This window comes from Anser anser (assembly GCF_964211835.1).
Source record: "Anser anser genome assembly, chromosome: W".
Lineage (NCBI taxonomy): Eukaryota > Metazoa > Chordata > Aves > Anseriformes > Anatidae > Anser > Anser anser.
Window position 1 is genome coordinate 769,240 of NC_139731.1, and position 15,215 is coordinate 784,454.

Sequence of the window (15,215 nt, forward strand, 5' to 3'; positions counted from 1 at the left end):
CTACGTCATCCTTGGTTTTCATAAAACTCTTTGAAGAGTTAACTGTGTGCCTTAAATCTTCTGAGGTCTGATTATAATTTATTTCCAGATTGGACAGATCTTCTCAAGCTACCACCATCATTCATCAAATATTTGGAGGATTTCTAAGATCAAGAGGTACTTTTAAAAATATTCCTGTCCTTAGAACTGATCTGTGTCTTTTGTCGGTAGTAAAGCAGTCTGCAGCTTGTCTAAAGTAGTATCTATTGACAACTTGAATTTGGACAGTTAGTCTCTGCAACGTATTGTTAAGCATTTATATTTTGCTTCCAGTGAAGTGCTTGAATTGCAAAGCAGTTTCGGATACGTATGAGGCATTTCTTGATATCACTTTGGATATAAAGGTAGGATGTTTTGTAAATATAATTCATGATGTTTAAGTACATGTATAACTTTCTAAATTAAACTTGTTTAACTTAAAAAACCAAACCACATACAATGTTAAAATATAAGAGCTTGGTGGTGGTTAGAAAGTGGATTGGACTTTGTCCTTCTGTGGAACCCCTGTAAATAGTCTCCACATAAGGAGACAGCTCCACGTAAGGACACAGTTCAAGAGCTGTGCAAGACGCTGCTTAGTGAGCCAGCACAGGCTGCTAACATTAATTACCACAGAGCCAGCTCACATTCTCAACTCACAGGAACCTGCTGCTGCCTTCCACTCCAAATCATTCTCCATAGCTCCTTGCTTCAGCTCACCACTACTACAAAATGAAGCAACAACAACAACAACAAAGCTGCGTCTCCTTATTTCTAAATGAAGTTAAAAGATAACTTATGCTCTAAGTCATGCAATACATAAAACTAATATCTAGTATTAAGACATAATTAGTAATAATCTTACTCGCTACATTTGAAGCAATTCTCTCCATCCGGCTCTTCAGGTTTCACAAATAGTTCTAGAGCTCTGGTAACAGATGAAACCGCCTAGAGGAGCGAGAGAGAAGAGCGTAAAGTCACTGTAAATTCAAAATTCCAGAGACGCACTAGGAGTTTATAAGAGAATCTGACTAATACATACGTAAGCGATCTACTATGAGCACTGTGAAGAAGGAGGCAGGAAGAGCATGCTCAGCGTTTACCTCACCTGGAAGTCATTTTACTTTGAAACAAATCATTTTCCAGTAACGCAGACAGCATCTATAGTGTGCTTTGTCATCAATACTGGGAACAAATCCAGCAGTCTAACAATTAGATGTATATTGAGGTAGAACAACAAAGAAGTATGACAGTATCATAATTTGTGCAGACATAAAATTCTTTCAGCTTAAACCCAATGCAAATTTGGAGACTCTTTACATGGCTTCCATCAGCGCATTCCTCTATATTCTTAAACCTATAATAGCAGGGAAAAAAAGAAAAAGACAAAAAAAAACCACCAAAAAGTAGAAAAAAAGCTGGATTTTTACGTTACATATTTTTACATATTACATATTTTACATATCCCTCCACATGCTGTTCTGAATAATAGCCAAAATATTCATAGCCACTGTATTTGTTCTCCCCACATAGCTGAAAAAACAACACTTGAAACATATTTTTCAAAACATATTTTAATATCCAGCAGACTGTTCAGTCATCAAGCATTTAAAGACTGTTTTCAATAATCTCTAGATTAATCTAAAAGGAATCCCATAAACATGCTGCAGCCGCTTACCTTTAATATACTCGCTGGATGCAATGGAGCTGTATTTCTTGCTTTCACCTGCACTGGAAGGCTTCCCTTCCTTGTGAGGTAGTTTACTGCCCTCACTTCTGCATTGCTCTCATAAAGAGCCATCTGGAGGATGGGATTCTTCCTTCTTCTCCCGGGTTTTCTTCTGGAAACGAGGATCTAAGTATTCCAAGAAGCCTTTCACTTTCCTGATGTTTCTCCTTTTTCCTCTTTTTGTTACGCTTGCGACTGGCATTGTCAAAGTGGAGCGCAGAGAAATACAAATCATCAAGTCTGAAAGAAACATGCAAGTTAAAAAGAGAAAAAAAGATGTGGCACTTGTTGCATATAGGAAACTTTATTTATTTTACCACAGGGGATGATTTGCCGCATGTCAGCGATTTTGTGGTACTTTGTGCACATGTAACTTCCTTTAGATGCAGCAAACTTAAGCCCTCAGATTGAAGGACCATAGGTCCTGGTTGGTACACAGATCATTAACAATGGTTAGCTCTGGAATATATGCAAGTAAAAAAAAAAAAAATGTTTTAACCTAATCCAGAATGGTGTGCAGATGTGATTCGAACTACGTGGTCCAAAGCTAGTGCTCTGACACAATTCAGCAATATCTTTCCTGTCTTCACTGATCAACCTAATGATCCCCAGTCATGATCCCCAGCCAGATTATGCTATCTAAATAACTTAGAAACTATGAAAAAAAAACAAAACGAAACATGAGAAGCACCCGGAAAAGAATTAGGAAAAAAACTGCTGAGTATGCTGGAATCCCTGCTTACTTGGATTCCTTCTCTCCCTGTTTATCTTCAGACTTCTTTTTCTTCTAGAACTTCTTATATTTTTTCATGTTTTCACCACCTAAAAGCTCCTTTTCTACCTTTCTGCGTTTCCTTTCTATTTCACTTTCACTACCTTCTGCATGAGTATATTGTCTTTTTCTGTTTCCTTCTTTTGCCTTTTGGATAGCCACCGGTGTCCCGGGACACTGCACAAAATAAAAACACGTTTCTGCCTCCCTCCACCTCCTGCTCTGAGAAAAAAGGGGTGGGGGCGACGGGGGAACAGCCAATGTTTCTCCGGACTCACTGCACTGCATCCCCAGTGGTGCCAGTGCACTCTCTGGACTCACTGCACTGCATCCCCAGTGGTGCCAGTGCACTCTTTGGACTCACTGCGCTGAATCCCCAGAGGTGCCAGTGCACTCTCTGGAGCCACTGCAGTGCATCCCCAGTGGTGCCAGTGCACTCTTTGGACTCACTGCACTGCATCCCCAGTGGTGCCAGTGCACTCTCTGGAGTCACTGAAGTGCATCCCCAGTGGTGCCAGTGCACTCTCTGGACTCACTGCACTGCATCCCTCGTGGTGACCGTGCACTCTCTGGACTCACTGCAGTGCATCCCCAGTGGTGCCAGTGCACTCTCTGGACTCAATGCAGTGCATCCCCAGTGGTGCCAGTGCACTCTTTGGAGTCACTGCACTGCATCCCCAGTGGTGCCAGTGCACTCTCTGGAGCCACTGCAGTGCATCCCCAGTGGTGTCAGTGCACTCTCTGGACTCAATGCAGTGCATCCCCAGTGGTGCCAGTGCACTCTCTGGACTCACTGCACTGCATCCCCAGTGGTGCCAGTGCACTCTCTGGAATCACTGTAGTACATCCCCAGTGGTGCCAGTGCACTCCCTGGAGTCACTGCACTGCATCCCCAAGGTGCCAGTGCACTCTCTGGACTCACTGCACTGCTCCAGCAGCGGCAGCCGCTCCAGCCGCGGCAGCCGCTCCAGCCGCGGCAGCCGCTCCAGCCGCTCCAGCCCCGGCAGCCGCGGCAGCCGCTCCAGCCGCGGCAGCCGCTCCCACTACTGCGTCTGGGTCAGAGAAACGAGCTGTAGCAGTGCAAGTTGACCCCGCAGAGGGCATTCCAACCCCTGTGGCAGACCCTGCGTCTGAGTCAGAGAAACGAGCTGTAGCAGTGCAAGTTGACCCTGTAGACAAGGTGAAGAAATGGTATAGAGGCTCAGGTCGTTTAGAATGCAAACAGTCTTCTGCTAAGTCTGGGCATAGTGAAGACGAGGCTGGGCCATCAAAGGTGCAGGAGACTGAAGAGGAGGATGGCGATGTCGAAAAATCAACAGTAACTACCCGGACTCTATACCAGCGTGAGCGACGAGATGTGCGAAAAGATTTTGGTCGCTGTATAGGCGAGCAGCTTGTCACCTGGCTGCTCCGGTGCTGGGACACTGGAGCCGATTATGTGGAATTAGAGGGCAAGGAAGCCAGGCGGCTGGGATCCCTTGCTAGGGACGCATGCATTGACAAAGCAATTGGAGATGGAGCACGATCTCGCAGTCTCTGGAGGCGTCTCCTGTCAGCTGTGCAGGAAAGGTATCCCTTCAAGGAAGAACTTGTATGTCTACCAGGCAAATGGACCACCATGGAGAAGGGAATTCAGTACCTGAGGGAATTGGCCGTACGGGAAGTAATTTATAAGGCCCTAGACGACGCACAAACATCTGCAGATCCAGATGCAGTCCAGTGTACACCACCTATGTGGTGGAAGTTTGTACGGAGTGCACCATCATCATATGCCAGCTCATTGGCAATAATAGCCTGGAAAGCGGAGGAGAATCCCCCAGTGAATGAAGTGGCTAAATTACTCCGGCAGTACGAAGGAAATCTCTCCTCTTCCCTACAGGCCTGTGTCTCGGCTGTGGAGAAACTCTCTGAAGAGGTCCACCAACTTAAAGAGAATTTATCTTCCCCTCCACCTGAACGAACCAGTGTCCACCAGCTTAAAGAGAATTCTTTGGAGAAACTTTCCGAAAAGATCCACCAACTTGAAGAGAGATTATTTTCCTCCCCACCTGTACAAACCAGTGTCTCAGCTATTAGGGGTAAACGTTCATCTATGCAAGGAAGACAATATGGTGGGCACACACACCGCGCCACCCTGTGGTTTTACCTACGTGACCATGGAGAGGACATGAGAAAATGGGATGGAAAATCTACTGCGACCCTAGAGGCACGGGTACGTGAATTGCAAAGGAAAACAATTGGGAAAAAGGAATTCTCTGAAAAGTTTGCTGCTCCAACTTCCAGCAGGCAGTCCTTTAGACACAGAAACGAAGATTCTGACCAGGACTAGAAGGGCCCTGCCTCCAGCCAGGGGGAGGAAAGGGACAATCGAGTTTATTGGACTGTGTGGATTCGATGGCCTGGCACGTCAGACGCACAGAAGTATAAGGCTTTGGTAGACACCGGTGCACAATGTACTCTAATGCCATCAAGCTATACAGGGCCAGAGCTCATCTGTATTTATGGCGTGACGGGGGGATCCCAGCAGTTAACTGTATTGGAGGCTGAAGTGAGTCTAACCGGCAATGAGTGGCAAAAGCACCGTATTGTGACTGGCCCGGATGCTCCGTGCATCCTTGGCATAGACTATCTTAGAAGAGGATATTTCAAGGACCCAAAAGGGTTCCGCTGGGCTTTTGGCATAGCTGCCTTGGAGACAGAGGACATTAAACAGTTGTCTACCTTGCCTGGTCTCTCAGAGGACCCTTCTGTTGTGGGGTTGCTGAGGGTTGAAGAACAGCAAGTGCCGATCGCTACCACAACTGTGCACCGGCGGCAATATCGCACCAACTGAGACTCCCTGAGTCCCATCCATAAGCTAATTCGTCAACTGGAGAGCCAAGGAGTGATCAGCAAGACTCATTCACCTTTTAATAGTCCCATATGGCCAGTGCGAAAGTCTAACGGTGAGTGGAGACTAACAGTGGACTACCGTGGCCTGAACGAAGTCACGCCACCGCTGAGTGCTGCAGTGCCAGACATGCTAGAACTCCAGTATGAACTGGAATCAAAGGCAGCCAAGTGGTATGCCACAATTGATATCGCTAATGCATTTTTCTCCATCCCTCTAGCAGCACAGTGCAGGCCACAGTTTGCTTTCACTTGGAGGGGAGTCCAATATACTTGGAATCGGCTGCCCCAGGGGTGGAAACACAGCCCTACCATTTGCCATGGACTGATCCAGTCTGCGCTGGAGCAGGGGGAAGCTCCTGAACACCTGCAGTACATCGATGACATCATTGTGTGGGGTGACACTGCAGAAGAAGTTTTCGAGAAAGGGAAGAAAATAGTCCAAATCCTTCTGAAGGCCGGTTTTGCCATAAAACAGAATAAAGTTAAAGGACCTGCACGAGAGATCCAGTTTTTAGGAATAAAATGGCAAGATGGACGTCGTCAAATCCCAATGGATGTGATCAACAAGATAACAGCTATGTCTCCACCAACTAGCAAAAAAGAAACACAAACTTTCCTAGGTGTCGTGGGGTTTTGGAGAATGCATATTCCAAATTACAGTCTGATTGTAAACCTGCTCTACCAAGTAACCCGTAAGAAGAATGCTTTTGAATGGGGCCCTGAGCAACGACAAGCCTTTGAACAAATTAAGCAGGAAATAGTTCATGCAGTAGCCCTCGGGCCAGTCCGAACAGGACCAGATGTAAAGAATGTGCTCTACACCGCAGCCGGGGAGAATGGTCCCACCTGGAGCCTCTGGCAGAAAGAACCTGGGGAAACTCGAGGTCGACCCCTGGGGTTTTGGAGTCGGGGATACAGAGGATCTGAAGCCCGCTATACTCCAACCGAAAAGGAGATATTGGCAGCATATGAAGGAGTTCGATCTGCTTCGGAAGTGGTCGGTACTGAAGCGCAGCTCCTCCTGGCACCCCGACTGCCGGTACTAGGCTGGATGTTCAAAGGAAGGGTCCCCTCTACACATCATGCAACTGATGCTACATGGAGCAAGTGGGTTGCACTGATTACTCAGCGGGCTCGAATAGGAAACCCCAGTCGCCCAGGAATCTTGGAGGTGATTATGGACTGGCCAGAAGGCAAATACTTTGGGATATCATCAGAGGAGGAGGTGGTTCGTGCTGAAGAAGCCCCACTGTACAACAAGCTACCGGAAAATGAGAAGAAATATGCCTTGTTCACTGACGGGTCCTGTCGTATTGTGGGAAAGCATCGGAGATGGAAAGCTGCTGTATGGAGTCCTACACGACGAGTTGCAGAAGCTGCTGAGGGAGAAGGTGAATCGAGTCAGTTTGCAGAAGTGAAAGCCATTCAGCTGGCTTTAGATATTGCTGAACGAGAAAAGTGGCCAGTTCTCTATCTCTATACTGATTCATGGATGGTAGCAAATGCCCTGTGGGGGTGGTTACAGCAATGGAAGCAGAACAACTGGCAGCGCAGGGGCAAGCCCATCTGGGCTGGGGCATTGTGGCAAGATATTGCTGAAAGAAATAGTCTGAAAGAAACATGCAAGTTAAAAAGAGAAAAAAAGATGTGGCACTTGTTGCATATAGGAAACTTTATTTATTTTACCACAGGGGATGATTTGCCGCATGTCAGCGATTTTGTGGTACTTTGTGCACATGTAACTTCCTTTAGATGCAGCAAACTTAAGCCCTCAGATTGAAGGACCATAGGTCCTGGTTGGTACACAGATCATTAACAATGGTTAGCTCTGGAATATATGCAAGTAAAAAAAAAAAAAATGTTTTAACCTAATCCAGAATGGTGTGCAGATGTGATTCGAACTACGTGGTCCAAAGCTAGTGCTCTGACACAATTCAGCAATATCTTTCCTGTCTTCACTGATCAACCTAATGATCCCCAGTCATGATCCCCAGCCAGATTATGCTATCTAAATAACTTAGAAACTATGAAAAAAAACCAAAACGAAACATGAGAAGCACCCGGAAAAGAATTAGGAAAAAAACTGCTGCGTATGCTGGAATCCCTGCTTACTTGGATTCCTTCTCTCCCTGTTTATCTTCAGACTTCTTTTTCTTCTAGAACTTCTTATATTTTTTCATGTTTTCACCACCTAAAAGCTCCTTTTCTACCTTTCTGCGTTTCCTTTCTATTTCACTTTCACTACCTTCTGCATGAGTATATTGTCTTTTTCTGTTTCCTTCTTTTGCCTTTTTCTGGCGACAGTTCTCCAAATGAGCTGACACAGGTGGAAGTGCATGTCTCTCACGCGAATGTTTTCCAGAATGTTGCTGAGCTACTGAGCAACGATGTGAGTCTGCTCTGGGTGTGCTAAAGTGATGTACATCTTCCTCTCTCAAGAGGGAACCGTGAGGCCATCTGCTTTTGTAATGATAATGCTTATGTGACCTGCTGGAGTAAGTCTGAGTCAATTTGTCAAAGTCTTTATCACCGTGAGAGAACTTTCTCTCTCTACTGTCTCCTGCTGCATGAGGTGAATAGCAATCCTTGTAATATCTACATTTTTCCCATTTCCGTGGTTCATCTTGATAGTATCTTTCTCTGCTCCAACTTCTTTCCCCTTTGGAATGGTAATATCTAGTGCTATCTTGTTCTGATCTTCCTCTGCTTCGAGATCTGTACTTTGAATATTTTACTGGTCTTCTGCCATTATCAGGGCTGTTCCTTTCACTATGGAAAGATCTGTACCTGCTTCCCTCCCAATACTCCTGCTTGTGACGCTTTTGCTTAACAACTTCCACACTCCGAGAGCACCTTCTCTTGCTGGAATGACCATCTTTTTGACTCTCCTTCTCTTCAGTAGGAGAATGTTCCCTCTTTCTCGGGTAATGCTCTTTGTCAGTTTTTTTAGTCTCGTCCTTTGTATCTTGGCATCTACCTGTAATAGCTAAGGAGGAAAGGTTTTTAGAACTACATTCAGTGTCAGACTTTAGAGAGGAAGTTTGCCGCAATTTCTCACCAGTCTCAGAAGACTCTGATGTAGAAAACGTTTTCTTTTGAAATCAGTTCATGTTCATTTGACCTTCTTGGTTTCTCCTTGTCTCCACGGTCATCACATTGGTACTGTTCAAGGTATTCATCATTCTCAGTAGATTTCGGAGGTCCCGGGACACTGCACAAAATAAAAACACGTTTCCGTCTCCCTCCACCTGCTGCTCTGAGAAAAAAGGGGTGGGGGCGACGGGGGAACAGCCAATGTTTCTCCAGATAACGGAGAAAAATGGAAAAACATTCTATGAAGAAACACAAGTTCTCCGTGAGGCACCAACCTGCATCAGAGTGATATGCACAGTGCTGATCATTAGTTCTGTTCGTAACACTGGCCATACAGTACGGAATTCTACTGATTTAAATCCTTCCATTAAATAGTATTAGTAGACAGATAGAACTGCAACGAACTTCCATAAAATCTTGTCGTAATCAGACTGTGCTCATTTTACCTTATTTCCTCTGACAAGCTGTTCAACTGGCTGGCTGTGAGGGATTCCATGATGACTTCTCGAGGGACTGGAGGCATAGCTCCAGGCATCTGCAATTAAAACGCACAAGTCAGCAGACAGAAAAAATACTATTTGTACTGAGGACTAGTCTTGTCAGAATTTCTACATTAAATGCTAAGCAAGACCGCTTTGGGTTGTATGCATTATCTACACTTCAAAGATAACCCCAACTCACCTCCCAAAATCTACTTTATGAAACTTAAGAATTTTGATCTCAGCTCAGCTTAAGCTGACAAGTTCTAATGTCAGCTCAGCTCTGCAAATTCTAATGGGATAATATCACAAAGTGTTACGATCAAATTTGTGCTGTGTTTTCTCAGCATTTCACCTGAATTAGGAACATGATAAACACTCCCGAATACATCATAGGTGAGAAATTCTCGATGGAGCAAACTACTATGTTTCAAGCAATCCATTTGTTTTAGAAAAGAACATCTCAGAAGGTTTAACAGGTTCAACTTGGCAAGTGGAATCATCAAGTTTCAGTCCGTTTTCTTCAGATTCATTAATTAAACTAATAGCACCGTTCAGTGGAACAGTTTTTGGCAGCTCATGCTGGGATCTTCCTTCATCAGCATTCTGACAGGAAGAATGGGAATTCTGCAATGTACGGACTACCTTTCCAACCAAAATTCCACATTGCATTGCAATTCCTTTTAAATAAGCCCTTTGACTCCTCCTCAGATTTTCCTGAAGATTCTGCACCGTAAGGGACTGTGTTATCAGAGCTGAGTTTAGGATTTCCATTCACCGTTGGCTCCACAAAAATTTCAGCAGAAACTCTTTTTTTTTTTTTTTTTGTATTTGCTTCATTTGCTTTACCGACTTTGTGATTGTGGATGAAGGAACAGCCTTGTAGAGATCTTCATCCTCCACAGCACTGCTAAGACAGTCAGGCTGTGACACAGTCTGACGAGCAGGCAATTCATTGTGAATACTGATGGTGATCTTCTGGTTTTTTGACGTATCAGTAATTGAAGGCCTGGTAATCGCCTGTTTTTGAACACAGGCCATTGGTGGTGCTGAAGATGGCCTTTTTAGGGTGACACCAGTGGTATTTGCATCCTCTTTTATGGATCCATTTCCATTTAAACGACTTGAATTCTGTATTTAAAAAGAAGAAATTGCAAGATGGATTAATGCAGACACTGCATTTAACATTTTTAAACATGTCATTCTCCTACTAAGTATTTCTACAAATGGTCTTAACACCTAAAAAGCAAAACACACTGCCCTTTAAAGATAAATGCAAGTCCCATAAGTGTATTTAATTCCTGCTTTTGGTTTACTGCATATTGATATCAAATTAACATCATTTTTGAAAACCATCCAAACAACTTAACATTACCTAAAGCTATTCCCAAATATATTGCTTTTCCTCTTTAAACATACCCCAAAAAGCCTGGAATAATTGTTCTGGTGCTCAGGAATAAGACAATTTGGTTTCCCTGTCTTAGCTAAAATGACGTCGATAGGAAAAACAAGTCCTCTTTTAAATGATTCGAGGCTTAGTACACTCTACTTAAATTGTCAAAGAGTGTAGCTCTCTGTGCTTTACAAAGCTGTCTAGGAGGTATAAATAATGGAGTCGCATGGCTGCGCAATTTAGCAGTAACCACTGTTTGAATGACTCTGGCCGTATCATGAGGGCTGTGAAGGAAGCTGCAGCGTGGGAAGGAAAACAAAACGAAGATGCCAAAAACCAAACAAAAAACCCCACACCAAATCCCAAACCCACTATCTGTTTGGTGCCATTATCTGCCCTCCCGCTTCCCTAAATTACCTTAATCATATGAGGAGGAAGTCGTGGTCCCAGAAATCCAGCCTGCTTACTGTTAGCCCCCCGCTGACCAGGGGGGAATGAACAGGGATAAGATGGTGCTGCTAAGTGAAAAGCACGTTCTCCGAGCGTCAAATCATAGCGCCTTCAGAAAAGAGCAGTGATCTCAGTTTAGTTTTTCTTTCAGCCTACTCTTGGATTAAATCCCATCCTATAATTTTATAGGAGCAGTTCATACGATATGGAAGCCTTTTCTACAGAAGACTTAGCCAAGACTACAAACTGAAAAGTAGGTAACAGTCTTCCTACTATGACTATCACTTTCAGAGCAATAATTCATTCTTACACCACAGATGACCTTCATTTCTCTCCTTCTCTAAATTAGCCAGCTACAGATAACACATATACAGCAATTTACACAAGTGCTGCAGTTTAAGGCCAAGCAACAAAAGATAATAAATGACAGAGAATCTCAGGTTAGACAGAACTGAATTAGATAAACAATAATCTTTTCCTGGGAGAGAAAGAAAAACACTTGCAAAAAGAAAAGTATCAATAACAGGAGAGTAAATCTCTTCTGAACACATTTTAATATTTATTTCATATTTACCTGATATAAAAAAGTAAGTAAGCTTGCTGACCAAGAACTCTTTTAATGTCAGTACGGACTACTTTTGCATCATTCATCTGATACCAAAGTCCATTACCAGCCTGCAAATAAAGACAACGATATCTTTAGATGAATTGCATGTTTTCCAAATGAAATCACAGATAGGAATAAAATACACACGTGTCAAATAAACATATAATGAAATCTTTTTCCCTAGAAACAGTACTACTAGTAACACTTTAACTGGTTTGCCAGCACAACCTTTACCCTGTTAGAAATGATGTTGACTTCTACCTTCATGTAGCATACATAGTGTCCTGAGCGACAGTTGATACCATGATGCACCAGCACCGCTTATAAGGTGTAGAGGAGTGGTTCTCCACTTGATTGAGACATGTAGTCTCGGAGGTCCAAATACTCAGGATATTTTACCTCCTAAAGAGAGACCAAGAAGACAGAAAAATTATATCAGAGTACTTCGTGGACTAGCCAGAGAAAAACACTTCCAAAAAACAGAGACTGGAATTATATGAATATATCTCTTGATTCACTAAAAATAAGTCTTCCCATAAGCAACGTTTAATACTAGAAGTTGCAGAGAACTGTTTTCTGACGAATTAGCCTTCTCAGAGGAAAGTATATGCTTCTTGTCAAGCAGGAACTTTACTGATATTAAGAGAAAGAATAAGCCACAGTCGTTAGTCTACAATTATTGTCTGAAAATATTAACAACTTTCAGCTTTGGGGGATGTCCCATTACATGATGACAAAGTTGCATTACAGCGGTAAATATACCTTGTTGATCTTTCCACCTGTGAAATCTGCAAATCTTTTCAGTGATATTGTGAGAACGTTGGAAGAACGGTGTATGGTAAATCTCTTGGATGCAGGAACCATCTTTTTACACCTTAAAAACAAGCAGAGACAAGTGTTTGAAAGCATCTTCTTTTTCGCCCCCAAAACAAACTCGTTTCAATGTCTCATGCATGCTTATGCTATTTGAATAGCATGCTCAGCGTTTACCTCACCTGGAAGTCATTTTTCTTTGAAACAAATCATTTTCCAGTAACACAGACAGCATCTATAGTGTGCTTTGTCATCAATACTGGGAACAAATCCAGCAGTCTAACAATTAGATGTATATTGAGGTAGAACAACAAAGAAGTATGACAGTATCATAATTTGTGCAGACATAAAATTCTTTCAGCTTAAACCCAATGCAAATTTGGAGACTCTTTACATGGCTTCCATCAGCGCATTCCACTATATTCTTAAACCTATAATAGCAGGGAAAAGAAAAAGACAAAAAAACCCCACCAAAAAGTAGAAAAAAAGCTGGATTTTTACGTTACATATTTTTACATATTACATATTTTACATATCCCTCCACATGCTGTTCTGAATAATAGCCAAAATATTCATAGCCACTGTATTTGTTCTCCCCACATAGCTGAAAAAACAACACTTGAAACATATTTTTCAAAACATATTTTAATATCCAGCAGACTGTTCAGTCATCAAGCATTTAAAGACTGTTTTCAATAATCTCTAGATTAATCTAAAAGGAATCCCATAAACATGCTGCAGCCGCTTACCTTTAATATACTCGCTGGATGCAATGGAGCTGTATTTCTTGCTTTCACCTGCACTGGAAGGCTTCCCTTCCTTGTGAGGTAGTTTACTGCCCTCACTTCTGCATTGCTCTCATAAAGAGCCATCTGGAGGATGGGATTCTTCCTTCTTCTCCCGGGTTTTCTTCTGGAAACGAGGATCTAAGTATTCCAAGAAGCCTTTCACTTTCCTGATGTTTCTCCTTTTTCCTCTTTTTGTTACGCTTGCGACTGGCATTGTCAAAGTGGAGCGCAGAGAAATACAAATCATCAAGTCTGAAAGAAACATGCAAGTTAAAAAGAGAAAAAAAGATGTGGCACTTGTTGCATATAGGAAACTTTATTTATTTTACCACAGGGGATGATTTGCCGCATGTCAGCGATTTTGTGGTACTTTGTGCACATGTAACTTCCTTTAGATGCAGCAAACTTAAGCCCTCAGATTGAAGGACCATAGGTCCTGGTTGGTACACAGATCATTAACAATGGTTAGCTCTGGAATATATGCAAGTAAAAAAAAAAAAAATGTTTTAACCTAATCCAGAATGGTGTGCAGATGTGATTCGAACTACGTGGTCCAAAGCTAGTGCTCTGACACAATTCAGCAATATCTTTCCTGTCTTCACTGATCAACCTAATGATCCCCAGTCATGATCCCCAGCCAGATTATGCTATCTAAATAACTTAGAAACTATGAAAAAAAAACAAAACGAAACATGAGAAGCACCCGGAAAAGAATTAGGAAAAAAACTGCTGCGTATGCTGGAATCCCTGCTTACTTGGATTCCTTCTCTCCCTGTTTATCTTCAGACTTCTTTTTCTTCTAGAACTTCTTATATTTTTTCATGTTTTCACCACCTAAAAGCTCCTTTTCTACCTTTCTGCGTTTCCTTTCTATTTCACTTTCACTACCTTCTGCATGAGTATATTGTCTTTTTCTGTTTCCTTCTTTTGCCTTTTGGATAGCCACCGGTGTCCCGGGACACTGCACAAAATAAAAACACGTTTCTGCCTCCCTCCACCTCCTGCTCTGAGAAAAAAGGGGTGGGGGCGACGGGGGAACAGCCAATGTTTCTCCGGACTCACTGCACTGCATCCCCAGTGGTGCCAGTGCACTCTCTGGACTCACTGCACTGCATCCCCAGTGGTGCCAGTGCACTCTTTGGACTCACTGCGCTGAATCCCCAGAGGTGCCAGTGCACTCTCTGGAGCCACTGCAGTGCATCCCCAGTGGTGCCAGTGCACTCTTTGGACTCACTGCACTGCATCCCCAGTGGTGCCAGTGCACTCTCTGGAGTCACTGAAGTGCATCCCCAGTGGTGCCAGTGCACTCTCTGGACTCACTGCACTGCATCCCTCGTGGTGACCGTGCACTCTCTGGACTCACTGCAGTGCATCCCCAGTGGTGCCAGTGCACTCTCTGGACTCAATGCAGTGCATCCCTAGTGGTGCCAGTGCACTCTTTGGAGTCACTGCACTGCATCCCCAGTGGTGCCAGTGCACTCTCTGGAGCCACTGCAGTGCATCCCCAGTGGTGTCAGTGCACTCTCTGGACTCAATGCAGTGCATCCCCAGTGGTGCCAGTGCACTCTCTGGACTCACTGCACTGCATCCCCAGTGGTGCCAGTGCACTCTCTGGAATCACTGTAGTACATCCCCAGTGGTGCCAGTGCACTCCCTGGAGTCACTGCACTGCATCCCCAAGGTGCCAGTGCACTCTCTGGACTCACTGCACTGCTCCAGCAGCGGCAGCCGCTCCAGCCGCGGCAGCCGCTGCAGCCGCTCCAGCCGCGGCAGCCGCTCCAGCCGCTCCAGCCGCGTCAGCCGCTCCAGCCGCGGCAGCCGCTCCAGCCGCTCCAGCCCCGGCAGCCGCGGCAGCCGCTCCAGCCGCGGCAGCCGCTCCCACTACTGCGTCTGGGTCAGAGAAACGAGCTGTAGCAGTGCAAGTTGACCCCGCAGAGGGCATTCCAACCCCTGTGGCAGACCCTGCGTCTGAGTCAGAGAAACGAGCTGTAGCAGTGCAAGTTGACCCTGTAGACAAGGTGAAGAAATGGTATAGAGGCTCAGGTCGTTTAGAATGCAAACAGTCTTCTGCTAAGTCTGGGCATAGTGAAGACGAGGCTGGGCCATCAAAGGTGCAGGAGACTGAAGAGGAGGATGGCGATGTCGAAAAATCAACAGTAACTACCCGGACTCTATACCAGC

The 15,215-nt window shown here is 44.2% G+C and overlaps 2 protein-coding genes across 6 annotated transcripts in view; one reads left to right on the top strand and one right to left on the bottom strand.

Annotated features, from left to right (window-relative positions):
• LOC310888674 (uncharacterized protein) overlaps nucleotides 1-15,215 on the top strand; it is a 151,106-nt gene that overhangs the window by 45,873 nt on the left and 90,018 nt on the right. The gene's annotated exons all lie outside the window — the stretch shown is intronic.
• LOC310888675 (ubiquitin carboxyl-terminal hydrolase 42-like) overlaps nucleotides 1,823-15,215 on the bottom strand; it is a 77,283-nt gene continuing 63,890 nt past the window's right edge. For all 3 annotated transcript variants that reach the window (XM_083815622.1, XM_083815624.1, XM_083815623.1), the window contains 5 exons: nucleotides 12,996-13,286; nucleotides 9,339-10,114; nucleotides 8,951-9,039; nucleotides 8,470-8,622; nucleotides 1,823-1,987 (listed from right to left, as the gene is read on the bottom strand). The gene's annotated coding sequence lies outside the window, so the exon portion shown is untranslated. The remainder of the gene's footprint in view (nucleotides 1,988-8,469; nucleotides 8,623-8,950; nucleotides 9,040-9,338; nucleotides 10,115-12,995; nucleotides 13,287-15,215) is intronic.